Source organism: Theropithecus gelada, chromosome 6 (genome assembly GCF_003255815.1).
Source record: "Theropithecus gelada isolate Dixy chromosome 6, Tgel_1.0, whole genome shotgun sequence".
Lineage (NCBI taxonomy): Eukaryota > Metazoa > Chordata > Mammalia > Primates > Cercopithecidae > Theropithecus > Theropithecus gelada.
In genome coordinates, this window is record NC_037673.1 from 156,349,589 (window position 1) to 156,368,147 (window position 18,559).

Genomic DNA, 18,559 nt, shown 5'->3' on the forward strand with positions numbered 1-18,559 from the left:
AACTTCTCTCTTCTTCTAATGCAAACAATAAATTAAATAGTAATTTAAGTCTTATAACTACTACATGTTAAAAAGAAAAATCCCATGTTGGATAAGCAGATTTATTTAACAATGTAATAATAACAATTTCCAGGGCCTTATCAAGGGTTAACTATGAATCAGAAATTTTATACAGTGATATTGTGGGTTTTATCTCTTATTTAAAACTCTGCAAAGATATAATAGCCCATTTTAGACATGAGAAAACTAAACTCATGCAACTAAAACAACTTCCCTTATTCCCAGAGGTGACAAGTGGCAGAGGACAGATCTTGAATGCAGGCCCTGATTTTTCCTTTGATCTCTGCTGAGGTGGTATTATACCAGGAACATACTCTGCTATATGGAAAACATGGTTGGAGATAAGCTATGGAAAAGACATTTATAATTCAGCCTACTTTTTAAGTTCTGAGTCTCAAGGGGGTTGTTTTGTTTGTTTTGCTTTTACTCTTAACGAAATTATTCAAAGGCATCTCTCAAATGTTTGGGATTTGTGTAAGAAATGCCAAAACATGCTCGTTCTCTTAAGAATGTTCTTCTCTCTCTGTTAAAATCTCTATGTAATTTCAGGCAAAATTTAATTCATATGTTTCTGATTCACTTCCCAAACTTACCACCATGTTTTCAGAGGCCATTTAAAGTCTATGACTTTTGGAGTTGCTGTGAGCTACTTGTCTTTAAAATAGGAAGTTAGATTTTTTTCATAAGGGCAGAGGACTTGGCCTCAGAGGAAAGGGGGTGTGTTCCAAGTCCCAAGCCACAAAGAGCATGTGGTTTCCAAACCTGGCTGGTGTCTGCTTCTCCACCCCTCTCCTGCAAGCCTCAGCACAGTGTCATTTCTCTCAACACCCAGAACTGGAATTTATCTCCCTTTTCTGTTCAAAGTTCATTATAGTATTTGAATCTAATTTTAAGAGCAATCAGAGAAGAAAAAGAAAAGAAAGATATCCAAATCAGAAAGGAAGAAGCAAAATCCTTGTTTAAAGATGACATGATTCTATATGTAGAAAGCTTTAAAGACTCTACACCAAAAAATTAAAAAATAAAAACTGTTAGAACTAATAAATGAATTCAGTAAAATAGCAGGATACAAAGATCATCATACGAAAATTAGTAGCATTTCCTTACATCAACCACTACCTACCCAAAAAGGAAAATCTAGAAAATAATCCCATTTACAATAGCATTATAAAGAATAATTATAAAGCTATGATAATCAAAACTGTATGGTACTGAAATAAAGACAGACACATAGACCAATGAAAGAGATATAAACCCAAATATACAAAGTCAACTAATTTTCAACAAGGGCACTAAGAATACCCAAAGGGGAAAGTATAGCCTCTTTAATTAATGATGTTGGGAGAACTGAATACCAACATACAAAAGAATAAAATTGAACCCTTATCTTACACCTACCAAAAATCAATTCAAAATGGATTAAAGACTTAAAAGTAAGAATTGAAACCATAAAATTCCTAGAAGAAAACAAAGGGGAAAACTTCTTGACATTGACCTTCACCACGATTTTTTGGATATGACACCAAAAGTTCAGGGAACAAAAGCAAAAATAAACAAGTGAGACTACATCAAGCAAAAAAAGCTCTGAGCAGCAAAGAAACAATCAACAAAATAAAAAGGCAATCTGTGAGCTGGGAGAATCTATTTCTTGGTTAATTATTTTTAATGCATTGAAATTTATTGCACAAATAACAGAACTGCTTTTTTTAAAAGATGAAAAATAGGAACTATGTTTAAAATAAAAAACACTTTTACTCTTTTCCAAGTTTCCTTCCAATTCTTGTTTACATATACTCTCAAATTTTTACACAGCTACAATGAAAGTGAATATATGATTTGGTATCATACAAATGTTACTTAATCATAAGTATGTTTCTTGGTTGCTATTTGGTCTAAATTGTTTTTAATGACTGCATAATATGCTATAAAGTTGAAGTCCCATAACATAAATTCAGGAGTTTCAGATTCTTTCAAACAGTTTGAGATATGTATAAAGAGTTAATACATTTCTGGTATGGTAAATTAAACTGCTAACAGACTGACCCTTCTGTAAATAACTACAAACTCTGGAGAACATGTGAAGGGAAAAAAAACTATCAGAAGGCCACGGAAAATGAACAAAAGCAAACGTATTTCAGAGGAAAATTAAAACTTGAAGGAAGGGACCAGTACAGAGTGAGTTTCCGATTTGTGTAGTTTTAGCCTTATGTGAGACCACAATAGTAGCACAACATGAAGCAGCTAAAACTCCAAAGAAAATTCATCATTTTTCTAACCAGAAGAACCGGAATACAAGAGACTGGGCAAGCATAGCCACTGGTCAGTAAGAGAAAAATCCCGGAAAAGAGAGGTCCAGAAAAGGGTGCCCCCAATTCTATTTAAAACCCTGTCCAAGTCTCTGGGTGTACCCTATGGCAGCTAAAACCAAACCAAGATTTAAGCTGCCAGCCATCACAGGCAAAAGTTTACACTTAGAGTCAAACCAAGTTAATTGTCAGCTAAAACAAAAACATCAAACCTCCTGCAAGAAATATAATAGAATTCAGTCTTTATACATGTACACATATGTTTATTGCGGCACTGTTCACAATAGCAAAGACTTGGAACCAATCCAAATGACCATCAGTGATAGACTGGATAAATAAAATGTGGCACATATACACCATGGAATACTATGCAGCCATAAAAAAAGATGAGTTCATGTCCTTTGCAAGGACATGGATGAAGCTGGAAACCATCATTCTCAGCAAACTAACACAAGAACAGAAAACCAAACACTGCATGTTCTCACTCATAAGTGGAAGTTGAACAATGAGAACACAGGGACACAGGAAGGGGAACATCACACACCGGGGCCTGCTGGGGGATGGGGGACTAGGGGAGGGATAGCATTAGGAGAAATACATCTAGAAATGTAGATGATGGGTTGATGGGTGCAGCAAACCTCCATGGCACGTGTATACCTATGTGACAAACCTGCACGTTCTGCATATGTACCTCAGAACTTAAAGTATAATTAGAAAGAAGAATTCAGTTTTTATGATATCATTGCATATGTATCATTTGCAATATCTAGTATACAATTCAAAATTACTCAATAAATGAAGAACCAAAAAAAATGTGAATCATTTTCTAGGGATGACCAAGCTCTAAAATGACCCAGATGTTGGAATTATCAGTCAAGGACTTCAAAGCAGTAAAACCTTGCTAAATAAGATAAGAGGAAAAAAACTTGTAATAAATTAAAAATAGGAAACCTAAATAGATAACTGAAAAATATTTTAATATTTTTAAATTAAAATATTAAAAACGAATATTTTTAATAATAATGAAATACTTTGGAAGTCAGATAAATGAAAGAGAGATAAATGAAAGTGAGGAAAAGTAGGACTGAAAAATATATCTGAGATTTTTTAAATAAAAAGTGCTGGATGAGTTTAATAGCAGAAGGGAAATGACAGAAAAGCATCAGTAAACTAAAGACAGAGCAATGAAGACTATGTAATCTGAAAAAGAAAAAAAAAAAATTTTAAATGAACAACACATCACCTCAGAGAACTGTATAAGTAGTTTCTTTAAAACATGGATAAGTAGTTTCTTAGAAAAAGAAGGAAAAAATAATAGAATAGAAAAAAAAATATGTAGAGAAATAACAACAGAAAACTATCCAAGTTTGGTTGAGATAAATAAATGTACAGATTCAAAATACTCATCAGAACCCAAACAGAGGAAAAAAACATGTCTAACACATTGTAGTTAAATTGCTGTAAAGCAAACCTAAAGAGAAAATCTTGAAAGAAGACAGAAAAAACAGCACATTACATATAGGGGACCGATGACTGAGATGACCACAAAATTCTCACCAAAAATCAGGGTGGTCAGAAGATAGTGGAGCAACATCTTTACAGTGCTACAAGCAAAACTCTATCAATCTATCATGCTGTATTCTGGGGCATAATTCTATATCCAACCACTTCAAAAAGGAGGCTGAAATAACATTTTCATACAAAAGAAAATGAAGACAACTTTTCAGTAGCACACTTGTACTACAAGAAATGATAAAAGAAGTTTGTCAAACCTAATGAAAATGATACAGTGGGAAACCAAATAACCAGAAAGAGCATCAGAAATGGTAAATATCTGGATAAATATAAAAGCTACTTTTACTCTTAAATTCCTTAAAATACATTTGACAGTTTTAAGGAAAAATTACAGTATTAACTTGCTGGGTTTATACTGTAAGTAGATAGACAACCTATAACAACTATAGCATAAATAATGCAGAGTAGGAGGGCAGAACTAAATGGAACTATATTCCTGCAAGTGTTATATAGTTTATGTGATGTGGCACAATATTAGCTCTAATTAAACTCTAAGAATTTTTTTTAAAAAGTTATCTTGCTGTCCCCTAACTACTAAAAATGTAATACAAAGAGTCATAGCTAAAAAGCCAATAGAGAAATTAAGTGAAAATTCTAAAATATATTCAAAAATCCGGAAGAAGACAAAAACACAGGGGAAAACAGAAATCAGATATTGAAATGATAGGCATAAATCCAACCACGTCAATGATCATATTAAAAGGTAATGGACTAGTAGCTTAAGATGTTAATAATAGGTGAAGTTGGATGTGGGATATATGGCAACTCTCCAAAGTATCTTTGCAATTTTCCTGCAAATCTAAAACTGTTATAAAATATACAGTCTATTTTTAAAGAGGTAGTGGACTAAACACACCAACCAAAAGCCAGAAATTAACAGAATCGATATAAAAGCAAGACTAGACTATATACTCTCTGTAGGAGACATACTTTAGACATATAGACACATAAAGATTGAAAACAAAGATGTCCCATACGTATCCATGGTGTGTATGGGTATACCATGCACACAATAAACATAAGACTAGAGTAGCCACTAGTTTTTAATATATTAAATTAAAATTAAACATATTTGGAGACCAAAAAAAGTAATACCGGAGATAAACAGAGAGACATTTCAAAATAACCAAGGGTCATTTCATCAAGAAGATGTGGTAATTATAAATATGTAAATGCTAATAACAAGCTTCAAGCAACATAAAACAAAAGTTGACAGAATCAAAAGAATAAATCGATAAATCATAGGAAATTGTAACTCCACTTTCTCACTAATTGATAAAATGAATTGGGTGTTATAATGGAGACCCCAAATATCAGAAGCTTGAACAAACAAGCAAAAAAAGCTGTTTACATCTCTCTTTCTATCTTGTTGATCCACTGTCCCCAGGAGATTGCCCTTATCCCTATGGCCACGCTGGCTGGTCACCAAATCCTCACTCTGTCCAGTAAGAAGAGGAAATGTGGAAAGGGCGTGTCCTGTCCCTTTAAGATAATGACCAGAAGTTGCACACGTTTCTGCTCACATATCATTGGTCGGAATTTAGTCACATAGCTACCCCCAGCTGCATAAAGGAATGGAAAACATGGTCTTTACACTGTTGGTGGGAGTATAAACTAGTTCAACTATGGTGGAAGACAGTGTGACAATTCCTCAAGGACTAGAACTAGAAATACCATTTGACCCAGCGATCCCACTACTGGGTATATACCCAAATAATTATAAATCATTCTACTATAAAGACCCATGCACATGTATGTTTATTGCGGCACTATTCACAATAGCGAAAACTTGGAACCACACCAAATGTCCATCAATGATATAGACTGTATTAAGAAAATGTGGCACACATATACCATGGAATACTATGCAGCCATAAAAAAGCATGAGTTCATGTCCTTTGCAGGGACATGGATGAAGCTGGAAGCCATAATTCTGAAAAACTATCACGAGGACAGAAAACCAAACACTGCATGTTCTCACTCATAGGTGGGAATTGAACAATGAGAACACTTGAACACAGGGTGAGGAATATCATACATGGGGGCCTGTCATGAGGTGGGGGCAGGGGAATGGATAGCATTAGGACAAATACTTAATGTAACTGATGAGTTAATGGGTGCAGCAAACCAACATGGAACATGTATACCTATGTATCAAACCTGCACGTTGTGCACATGTACCCTAGAACTTAAAGTATAATAATAAAAATAAATAAAATAAAAAGAAAAAAGAAAACAAAAAAAAACAAAAATGAAGTAAGGCCTAAAGATATGATTGAATTGCTGCAATCTCACAGTCAAACTTGAGTCAATGAAGAGTTCCTTCTTAGGGATGAGCAAAGAAAGTAGTTTCTTGAGATGGAATGTTCTCCTGGTAAAGATGCTGTAAACCAAGCTTGTCCAACCCATGGCCCATGGCCCAGGGGCTGCAAGATGGCTTTGAATGTGGCCCAACTCAAATTCGTAAACTTTCTTAAAACATCATGAGATTTTTTTGCGATTTTTTTTAGCTCATCAGCTATCATTAGTGATAATGTATTTTATGTGTAGTCCAAGACAATTCTTCCAATGTGGCCTAGGGAAGACAAAAGTTTGGACACCACTGCTTTAAACATCGTTAAAATGGCAAGAAAGAATTTAGAATGTTGCATAAACTTAGTTGAAAAGCAGTGGCAGGATTTCAGAGGTTTGACTTCAAATTTTGAAAGAAGTTCTAGTGTGAGTAAAGTGCTATCAAACAGCATTGTATGATACAGAGAAATCTTGCATGGAAAGAAGAGTCAATTGATGCAGCAAGTTTCATTGTTGTCTCATTTTTGAAAATGGTCACAGTCCCTCTAAGCTTCAGTGACCACCACCCCTTATCAGTCAACAGTCTTCAACATCGAGGCAAGACCCTCCACTAGCAAAAAGATTACCACTTACTGAAGGCTCAGATTATCATTAGCATTTTTTAGCAATGAAGGATTTTTTTTTTTTTTGAAACGGAGTCTCGCTCTGTCACCCAGGCTGGAGTGCAGTGGTGCCATCTCAGCTCACTGCAAGCTCTGCCTCCTGGGTTCACACCATTTTCCTACATCAGCCTCCTGAGTAGCTGGGACTACAGGCGCCTGCCACCACGCCCAGCTAATTTTTGTATTTTTAGTAGAGACAGGGTTTCACCATGTTAGCCAGGATGGTCTCGATCTCCTGACCTCATGATCCGCCCGCCTCGGCCTCCCAAAGTGCTGGGATTACAGGCATGAGCCACTATGCCCGGCTGTAATGAAGTATTTTTTAAGTAAAGTATGTACACTGTTTTTTAGACGTAATACTGTTGCACAGTTAATAAACTACAGTATAGTATAAACATAACTCATATGCACTGAGAAACCAAAAAAAGAGGAGAGCTATAGAGAAAGCTTCAGGTTTCTTAGAGATTATCTAAATAGTCATGAATAGATTGTTAGTAGAAATAGGGATGGTAAAGACCATTCTGATGAGGTTTCAAATGGAAACAAGGAACATGTTATTGGACAGTGGAGGAAAGGCAATCCTCATTATATAATGGTAGGACTTATGAGCAATGAAATCGGATATTTAGCGAAGCTATTTCTCAGCAAAGTGCTGAGGATGCAAAATGGCTTCCCTTGAGTGCTTATAGCAAAATGCAGGAAGAGAGAAATGACTTGAAGAGAGAAATGACTTAAAGACAGAATTCTTAATCAAAAAGAAAATAGAACATAAAAATTTGGATTCTCAGCCTATTCATATTGGATAAAATGAGAAAGCCCATTGTGACCAAGTGACTTTTTGACAAGGAGATTTAATATGGATGGGTCTTGTCAATGAAAGCCAGGTGCTGCTCATCAAGACAATGAAAAAACGATCCCAAAGGCATTTTTAGAGATCACAAAGCTGGCATTTCTGTTACAGACCAAGAGTGCCAAGGCCTGTGGGGCAGAAGAATTTCAAAGTTTTGCTCCAGCAGGTGGCTGTGCTACTGGGCTGCCCCAGGTTTGGCTCCAGCAGACCCAGTTGTTCATGAGCCATGGTGACTGCCCCTCCGCATTCAGGGTACAGGCAGTAAATCCTGATATATGTAAGATACTGTCTGCTGGCTCATGAGCCAAGGGGGTGTGGATGTCTTCACTTAGATTTAAAAGGATGACCCATAGAGCCACAGGCAGGCAGAGAACAATCACAGGGGCACGACCACTGCAGAGGGACCTCATTAGGGCAAAGTCTGTTGGAGGTTTAGGGATGGGGATGCCCCGGAGATCCCAGACCAGTAAAGCCAGAGGCATGAGATTCCAGCCTGGGAGAGCTGCAGGCACTTGACTCCAACACGTGAGAGCCGTGGGGGAACAGGGAAGCCCGAGGTCATGGAGGCATGGCTTCCCAGAGTCTTGGGGGCCCAATTCCTGCCTGGAGGGCAGAGCCTGGACTCAAAGATTAGTCTTGAGACTTAAGGTCTTGGACCTGCTTGAAATCTATTTACCCCTTCCTTCTTTCCTATTTCTCACTTTGGAATGGAAATGTCTATCCTGTGCCTGTCCTGCCATTGTATTTTGGAAGCACAGAACTTGTTTGTTTTCATAGTTCACAGCTGGAGAAAAATTTGCCTTGGGATGAATCATACCTTAAGTCTCATCAATTTCTGCTTTAGATGAGATTTAGATAAGATTTTGGACTTAGACATTAAAACTTGATGCTGCAGCCAGTTAAGACTTTGGGGACTATTAGGATGAAATGAAAGTATTTTTTATGTGAGAAGGACATGAATTTCGGAAGGCCAGGGGAAAATGCTATGGTCTGAATGTTTGTGTCCCCCAAAAACTTCATATGTTGAAACCAAACCTCCAGGATGATGGTATTGGGATGTGGGGCCATTTGCGAGGTGATTGCATCATAGGAATGGGATTAGTCCTCTTATAAAAAATAGGCCCAAGGAAGTTCATATTCCCCTTCCACTAAGTGACGACACAGCTAAAAGGTGCCATTTATGAGGAATGGGCCCTCACCAGGCACCTTGATCTTGGACTTCCCAGCCTCCAGAACTGTGAGAAATTAATGTTTACTGTTTATAAACCACCAGTTTAGGACATTTGTATTAATACAGCCCAAATGGCCTCAGATAAGTGGCCTTGGCCAGCTTGCTCATCCTTGCCTTCAGCACCTGAAATGGTCCCTGACATACAACAAAGGCTCAATGAAACTTGTTGAATAAGTGTCTACATGCTTCCCAATTTGTTTTCCTCATTGTTTGGGAGTTTCTGGGTCTGTTCCATTAAAAACATGAGGTAGAAATAACTGTGAGCCCAATTTGACAAAGAATGTTAGGAATTTTCTAAAACAACTTAAAGAAAAGCTTTTATGAAAGGGGGCAGAGTAAAAGAGAAGCCTTGTCAGTCTTCTAGCGGGCAGAATGGACTTCATGAAAACCCAGAGCAGGCTCAGCCCTCCCTCCTTCATGAGTTCCGTGATGTGATTTCAAGCCCTCTCCTCCAAAAATGTCGCCCCCATTGGCCTGTGTAGATGCCTGAAATTCTGCCACTAATGATTCCTTTGGGTTAATTGAAGCCCCCCCGTTGGAAGGTAAATAAGCTATTGGAGAGGGCACTATGACACATAAGATCTCTATTAGTTAACAACACCTTTCTACAAGATGATTCCATGAAACCAGCAAGCAGGGGCCTGAAAAGCAGGAACAATACGTAGCCATATTTGTTTTATTACGGGGAGAAGCCCAGATCTTAGGGACCAGCCAAAAAGAGCCAACTAGAGTGAAAGGAGAAGGTGAGCAGACCAGCCCAGCCAACCTGAGGGGTAATCTGAGAAGGCTGGGCACAAGGTGGGAGTGAGAGGAGACCCAGGCTCCAGTCATAGCCACCCTAACTTTACAGGTGTTAGCAGGTACTAGAGAAATAGTTGTTGAAGAGGGAAGTGAAGTATGCTATTTATTTAATTTAGTTTTTAAATAAACATTCATATCATGCTTACTATGTGCCAGACACCCTTCTAAGTGTTTAACAAATATTAACTTGAATTTAACTAGAGAAATGGCATTGTCCGAAGTCAGAATCTGAAAGTCAACTTCACCAGTTTCTGGCTGTGTGATCCCAGCCAGTGATTCATGCCTTCTGGGGCTCACTTTTTTTTTTTTTTTTTTTTTTTTTTTGAGACAGAGTCTTGCTCTATTGCCCAGGCTACAGTACAGTGGCAGGATCTGGGCTTACTGCAACCTCCTCCTCCCAGGTTCAACCAATTCTCCTGCCTCAGCCTCCTGAGTAGCTGGGACTACAGGCGCATGCCACCACATCCGGCTAATTTTTGTATTTTTAGTAGTGACGGGGTTTCACCATGTTGGCCAGGATGGGCTCAGTCGCCTGACCTTGTGATCCACCCGCCTCTGCCTCCCAAAATGGGGTTCATTTTTATCCCCTATAAAGAGGGCACAATAGTAAAACTACCTCAAAATTATTGTACAAACTATCAAGCTATGAGCCATAGAGACACTTTGTGGACTGTGAAATGTTTTGCAAATCATTGCTTATATATAAGTAAGCCTAGGACCGGCTCAGCCTCTAAAGCAAATAACAGTAACAACAACAACAAAATCGTCCTTTTCATCCTCATAACTGTTACTGTCTATTATGCAGCTTGTGGGCAGCAGAGTTGGATGACTTCATTCAAGTCCTGATTCCCAACCTATTAGCTGCATGGCTTTAAGCAAGCTGCTTAATCTCTCAGCAATTCTGCATTCTCCTCTATGAAACTAGGGCTAAAAACAGACCTACTCCATAGAGTTGCTGTGAAAACTTTTTAAAATGATGGAAATAAAGCTAAGGACAACAATCTAGAGTAAATGCACCATAAATGGTACACACCTCTGCTCTTTCAAGCCTCATAGTGTTACAGAGTAGGTACTATTATAGCTATTATCCTCTTTTCCAGAGGAAAAAGCTGAGAGCCAGAAAGGGTCAGTAACTTGCCCAATGCCACATACCTAGGGAATGATAGAACTGGGATTCCTAGACAGGTCTGTCTGACTTGGATATTTTTGTGGTTGCCTAAGTAGATGTTCTCACTGTCCATAATGACATACCAGAAACACCTAAGGAAATTCCTAAGCAAAAGAAAAAAGAATTGCTTGACCAGGTGCAGTGGCTCACACCTGTAATCCCAGCACTTTGGGAGGCCAAGATGGGCAGATCGCTTGAGCTCAAGAGTTCGAGACCTGCCTGGCCACATGACAAAACCCAGTCTCTACTAAAAATACCAAGATTAGCCGGGCATGGTGGCACGTGCCTGTGGTCCCAGCTACTCAGAAGGCTGAGGTGGGAGGATTATTTGAGCGTGGGGGGTGGAGGTTGCAATGAGCTCAGATCACACCACTGCACTCTAGTCTGGGTGACAGAGTGAGACCCCATCCCAAAAAAAAAAAACAAAAACTGCAAAACTAGAAAAGGAAGAGGGGTGACAAGTACCTTACTTCTCCTTAGTACTTGCAAGTACTAAGGCTAAGTCATTGCAGAAGGGAAACACAAAACCTTTCAACGCAAATGCTAAAGAGGCTCCCAGAAGCCGTCTGGTTCCACCTCCTGCCCAGTGCAGGCATGTCAGAGCCTGGGACAGAGCCTGGGACAGAGCCTGGGAGGTTATGAACCAAACTGGTCTCCACTTCCATCTGGGCCATGACCCAAACCTTGTAGTTAGATACGACAGAGTTCTAGCCCATGGCATGTGAGTGGAAGGGATGTGCACCTCTTCTAGGTTTGGTCTGTAATCACTACCTTTTTTCTAAACTGTTTGATACAATTCAGCATGGTGACCAAAAAAGCCACAGACAGAAAATGATGGAGCCACAGGATGAAAGATGCCAGAGTTTCTGAGTCATCTCCTGGAGGAGAGCTGCCTACCCATCAGAAACACCCATCTAGGACTTTACATGAGCAAAACTAACTCTGTTTCACAATTGAACCATCATATAGTCCATTAGTCCCAGCATCAAGCATAACTTTAACCAAACCAGGGGCTGGTGGACTTTCTGACTTTTGGCCACTCAGCCTCTGCTTAAATCCTCCAGTGGTGGGAACTTTATTTTCTCCTGCAGTATTAACTCATTCTCATTCTTCATTTGGTCAAGCCACACATATTTATTGAGCTCCTACTATGTGCCAGTCACTGTGCTAGGCACTGAGGAAGCAGTAATGAGCAAGGCACAAAGCCCTGTGCCCCCAGGAGGCTCATCACCCAGACTGGTGTGTAGAAAATGAACAAGGAGGCAGGCAAGAAGCATGATATGTATAGACTTTGATAAGTAATTTGCAAGAACGAAACAGATTGATGAGACAGAATCACTGAGAAGAGGATCAACTTTCGCTGGAGAAAGAGAGCTTCAACGGAAGCTCACTCTGAGGAGGTGACTGAGACCTGAGACACAATGGCAGACACCCTAATCTTTACACTTTCTTTTTTTTTCTTTAAATAATAGGAAAGTGGTCTCCTTTAGGTCTGCTCCCAGTCCTAATTACATATTCTAGGACCCCAGAGATGCCTATTGCTCCCTTTCCAATGACAGCTTCTCCAACATCCAACATTTACAGACAGCCGTCACATTTCTGTCCTCCCCGCTGGCCCCAGCAACAGCACCCCCAGGATCTGCAGGCCCAGACACCTGCTGCAGGTATCAATAACAGCAAGCAACTTACAGCAAGGATCGGGGTAAATGAGGAAGTCCCCAGGATCCCTGCGCCCAGACTATGTGGACCCTCCCAACATCTTAGAGGTAATCGGTCCCACTCCCGCAACATTGCTTATAATATCTGCAGGGCTGCTTGCTAACTGCTGGCTCCTGTCAGGCGTTTATTCTCTGACATCAGGGGGAGCAGGCGGGGTTAGAGGCCTTCGGGAGCTCCCGCTGGAAGCCTCTCTCTCTCTTAAAAACATTTATTTTTTCAACGTTAAAACCATGTTCCCCCTACGCCCCGGTTTGGACACCAAAACAAACCCAGCTGTCCCCAACACTAGGCTGAAACCACAGGCGTTTGGCTGCAGAGCCAAAGAGGCAGCAGGAGGAACTGCTCAGAATCTTGCCCCTCCAACTTTCTGCCAAGCTCCACTCCAGAGGCAGGGAGGCCAGTGCTCCTCAAAGGCCCAGCCTCCCCATCCTCAGAATTAACCAGGACAGCACCACCAGGGTCACAAGGCTGCTCTCCTCCTAGGGGTGGGAGGTGGGGGGTGGTTCACAGGAGGCAGAGGCAGAGGCTGCACTCCTAAGGCCTCTGGGTCAACTAACACCCACTGCTCCGTGTGCCACGAGTGGTCTCCAGCAGCTCCAGGGCCCTGGACAGTCAGGAGAGCAGAGAGCTGATAGTCAGGCATTATGTCAACAACTGTTTTCCTTGCTTGGTTTGGGGATAAAAACAACTGCTGCTCCTTACTTTCTCACACTTTCCACCGAGGTCACTTGGGGCACGACTGAGTCAAGACTTCCAGAGGGTGTGGAAATAACAGGGAAGCAAACAGTGAAGCTGTGAGCACAGAACGCACTGTGTCCAGCTTCCTCCACCACAGGGAGGTCACAGCAGAAGCATACACCCTGCAAAACTGGCCTTCACACCACTTCATCTTCACACTGCTTCATACAGCACTCAATCTGACCTCTAGGTATGGTTCTCCCAACTCACCTGGCCCTCCCCTCTCCCATCCTCCCCCTCCACAATCAGGGCTGGGAGTAGGGTGAGGCCAGTGAAGCACAATTTTTTTCTTTCTATCTTTCTTTCTTTCTTTTTTTTTTTTTGAGACAGAGTATCCCTCTGTTACCCAGGCTGGAGTGCAATGGCTCGATCTCAGCTCACTGCAATCTCTACCTCCCCGGTTCAAGCGATTCTCCTGCCTCAGCCTCCCATGGGGGTTGGGATTACAGGTGGTGCCCATGACCAGCTAATTTTCTTTTATTTTGCATTTTTAGTAGAGACAGGGGTCTCATTATGTTGCCCAGGCTGGTCTCAAACTCCTGAGCTCAAGTGATCTGCCTGCCTCGGTCTCCCAAAGTGCTAAGATTACAGGAGTGAGCCACCACGACAGGCACAAAATTTAAGGAGGTGCTCACCCTCTGGGTCATGCAAGTTCAGGGTCCATCCTGAAAGCAAGCACCTTACATTTTGCACCCATGGCATCTCACTCCCCTTACCCTGCAGAGGGCCCTGGGCATACCACTTAAACCCAGCTTTCCATGCAGATCCCTGGGAAAATACTTTATTTCTTTGATGTCTCTCACCTCATGTCCCAAACTGCTATTGGAAAGAATCTATACATGGCTTTACACACATATGTGAAAGATCAAATCCAGCTTGCAGAGGTTTTGGTTTGGTTTGGTTTGGTTTTGGCCAGATAATACTTTAATTTTTGAAAATGTATTGACGATGTTTAAAATTCAGAGAAGAGTTCAAATTTTAAAAGACACACACACACATTTCTGGCTCCCCTTGAAAACACAGAAGACACAGTCCCTTTGGGCCGAGGTGGAGTGGCAGCTGCCCCTTTAGGCCCTGGAGACATGGGCCTGTGCCCCTCGGTACCCCACAGTCCCACCTGTGCAAACTCACCATTTATATTATCTGCTTGAGCCTTATAAACATTTGGGTTGCAACCTTTGGTCTAAAGAAAAACATAGAATGACTTGTCTCTAATGGTGCAATTTCAGGTACAGGCCAGGGTAGAAGACTAGGGTAGACAGGAGGAGGAGAAATTTTCTGATGTCCTTGAAATCAGGCCATGGAGGCAAGTCCCCATTCCATCAGCGAGGATGCATAAAGAATTGAAACTTGAAGTTTACAGGTAGAAAAGTGTTATATGACAGCATCAGTAGTGTGGCTAGCACAAAGGGACTAATGCTGGATGGTAGGAGCCCTGGTGCAGGGTCAGGAGGCCTCTGTGGGCATCCCACATTCGCCCCTGATCTCTGTTTGATGTTGAATATTATTCCTTTGAAGCCTCAGATTCCTCTTGTGGGTGTCCCACATTTGCCCCTGATCTCTGTTTGATGTTGAATATGACTTCTTTGAAGCTTCAGATTCCTCTTCTCTTCTTAAGGAGAGTCAGGCTGGATTATATCCCGTCTAGCTCTAACTCTTGAGTTTAATGCTTACTATTCTTAGGTGGAATTATTCTAGTAAAAGAGAGTCTCAGAACATTGTTCAGACCTAGCTTAGAAGAGCAACTGTGCGAAGATCAGAAACTACATTCCGTTGATAGCATGGAAATTTGCAACATTTGCAGCTCTCTCCTGATTCTTTCATAATTTCTTTGGTTCTGCTGAGAACATACACTTACAGGAGCTCAAACAATAACCTGACTCAACAGTCTCTTGCCTTAACAATCGCTTGTCTGTTTGAGAATTCACTAGGTGTGAAATCTACTTTCCCAAAGCCTGCATCTCTACCCTGAAGATGCTGGAGGAGAATAAAGCTCCCTAATTCTACGCAGTCTGGATGGCAGGGTTTTGGCAGAGGGGAACCATGAAATATAACCATTAGTAAAGCCCAGTCCTTGTCCTCAAAAAGATTATAGTAGGGCAGGGAGGGACACACAAAACTCATAAAATTCAAACATATGACAGATTAAGATAAAAGTCTATCAGAGCATCATGGCTCTCACTGTAGCCTTGAACTCCTAGACTCAAGTGATCCTCCCAGCTCAGCCTCTCGGGTAGCTGGGACCACAGGTGCCCGCCACCACTCCCGGCTTTAGACAAGAAACTTTTATATCCAGGGAGGCAAAAGCTTGTGGGAAAATCAGAACAAAAAGCAAAAGCAGCAGAGCAAAGCTGCAAAAGCAGCAACATGTTACTGCTCTTGACCATGTCTGGATCCACAAACTGAACCTGGTAGAGAACTTGGGGCTCAAACATGTATACATAGCATATTTCAGTAAACAAACTGTTTCCATTTAAAGAAAAAAAAAAAAGGTCTATCAGAGCTATGAAGTACTTGCTAGGAGGAGTCAAAAAAGGAAGGACTTACATAGATCTAAGGAGGTGGGATTTAGACAGGTAGTGAAGGATGGATAGGCACTGAACAGATGGGGATAAGTGGTAAGGAACAAGGGCTTCCGCCATTCATTCATCCACCAAAGATGAAAGCTTCCTACTGCCCGCCGTCACCCTAGGCATTGGGATATAGGCATTAATGAGACAGCCAGGTGTCCTGCCTTCATGCCACCTAGCTTCCAGTAGGGAACACAGACAAGTACACAAATACCTAAGATAATTTCAGATACTGTTAAATGCTATGAAGACTATTAAATGAGGTGATTATCATAGATAGTGACTATTAGATGGACAGGGAAGCCCTCTCTGGGCAGGCTCCAGTTGAGCTGGGTCATGAGATACTCTTGAGAAAATAATTTCAGGAAGGAACAGCAAGTACAAAGGTTCTGAGGCAGAAACAAACAAAAAAAATTAGCAATATGGCTGCAGGACAGGGAATTTTGGTGAAAGAAATTCGGAGATGAGGTTGAGAGGTGAACAAGGGCCAGATCATTTGGGGTCTCATAGGTCAGAGTAAGGAATCCAAATGTAATTCCTTTTGCTGTGGGAAGCCAATGGATAGAAGCTGACTTTATAATTTTAAAATACCCTCTGGCTATTGTATAAGGAATGGACTACCAAAAGGCCAAATGGAAATGGGAGGCCATGTTACCCTGCTCAGGCTGCTACAACAAAATAGCGTAGACTAGGTGGCTTAAACAGTGGAAATGATTTCTCTCAGTTCTGGTGGCTAGAAGCCCAGGATCAAGGTTCCTAGTGAGGGCTCTCTTCCTGGCCTTCAGAAGGCTGCCTTCTCACCGGGTCCTCACACAGACTATCCTCAGTGTGCTCATGTAGAGGGAGAGAGGGATCTCTCTCCTCTCTCTCACTTCTTATAAAGCCACCAATGCTATTGGATTAGGACCTCACCTTTAAGCCCTCATTCAACCTTAATTAAGGTAATTACCTCCTAAAAGCCCCATCTCCTAATACAATCATATTTCAGGTTAGAACTTGAAAATATTTGGGTGTGGGGAAGGGGATAGGGAATAATTTGATCTTTAGCAGATTCTAATGAAGAGCTAATGGGTATCCTAGCAAAACTCATCCCAGGGATCTGAAAGAACAGAACGATGAAACAGACTTTACCCTGGTGAGGGGACTCTGGCCTCACAGGGTCATGTTTATAGCCTGCATTGCCACTTAGATACTTTTAATCACTGAAAAATAGGAGGCCAGGCACAGTGGCTCACACCTATAATCCCAACAGTTTGGGGGACCAAGGCAGGCAGATCATTTGAGGCCAGGAGTTTGAGACCATCGTGGCCAACACGGTGAGACCCCCATCTCTACTAAATATACCAAAATTAGCCACTGTGGTGGCACATGACTGTAATGCCAGCTACTTGGGAGGCTGAGGCCCAAGAATCTCTTGAACCCAGGAGGTGGAGGTTGGAGAGAGAGCGAGAAAGAGAGAAAGAGAAGAAAGAGAGAGAGGGAGAGAGAAAAAAGAAAGAAAGAAGAAGAAAAAGAAAGAAAGAGAAAGAAGAAAGAGAAAGAAAGACAGACAGACAGAAAGAAAGAGAGAGAGAGAAAGAGAGAAAGAAAGAAAGAAAGAGAGAAAGAAAGCACTTTTCTTGTTTCTAGAATAATTAGTATGGTTCTCCATCCCAAGACAGACTTTTTGGTCCTGTGCTAGAAAAGACTTCCTGAGCTAATTCATTTCATTTATTTCTAAGTATCTTGTTTTCATCATGGCATCTCCTGCAGGAAATGAAAATAGCCAGCAGCTCCGGCATAGAGAGACTGAGAGGTCCCAGCCCAACACCTCAAGACAAAGGCAGAGCATAGCAGATTAAACGCCACCATTGCTGCAGTCGCCTGCTCTCACTTTTCTCTCCCTGTCAAAGCTGATATTGAATGTACTCTCCCTGTGAATTGAGCATTCTGTCATCAAAAAGCTCGATAATGAAGCTTTTCTCATTTTTAAAATCAAGACTTGTCTCCTGTCTTTAATACTGGATGACTAATACTTAGATTATTTTTTAAATACTAAATTAATCTGATGCTCTGATTCCCTGTTACCGTGCAACAAATTACCTTAAAATGTAGTGGCTTAAAATAGCCATTTTATTTTGCTCACAGTTTTGTCAGGAATTGTTCTTTAAACATGACAAGATGATAAAATAAAGTATGACCAATTCAGCAAAATGTATTGAGTGCCTACCATGTCTCCATTACACCAGTCTATCCCGCAGTCATAAGCAAAGACACAGTGGGGTAGAATTTCTGGGTGTATTTGGAGAACTGCAAGTCCTGGGTATGGCTGGAGTCTGGGTTCATGTGGAACCTAACAAGGGACAGGCTTCAGATGTAGACTGAGGCCAGATCCTCAAAGCCCTTGAATGCCAGGGTAAGAAATTTCAACTTCATCCTATAGGGTATGGGCAATAGGGAGCAATGGAAGATTTCAGCAGGAAAGAGTCACTGTCAGATCTATGCTGGGGGATAGGCAGGGAATAGATGCTTCTATGTGAAAAGAGTGAAGCATCTGGAACTTTGCCCTCTTTTTTTTTTTTTTTTTTTTTTTTTTTTTTTTTTTTTT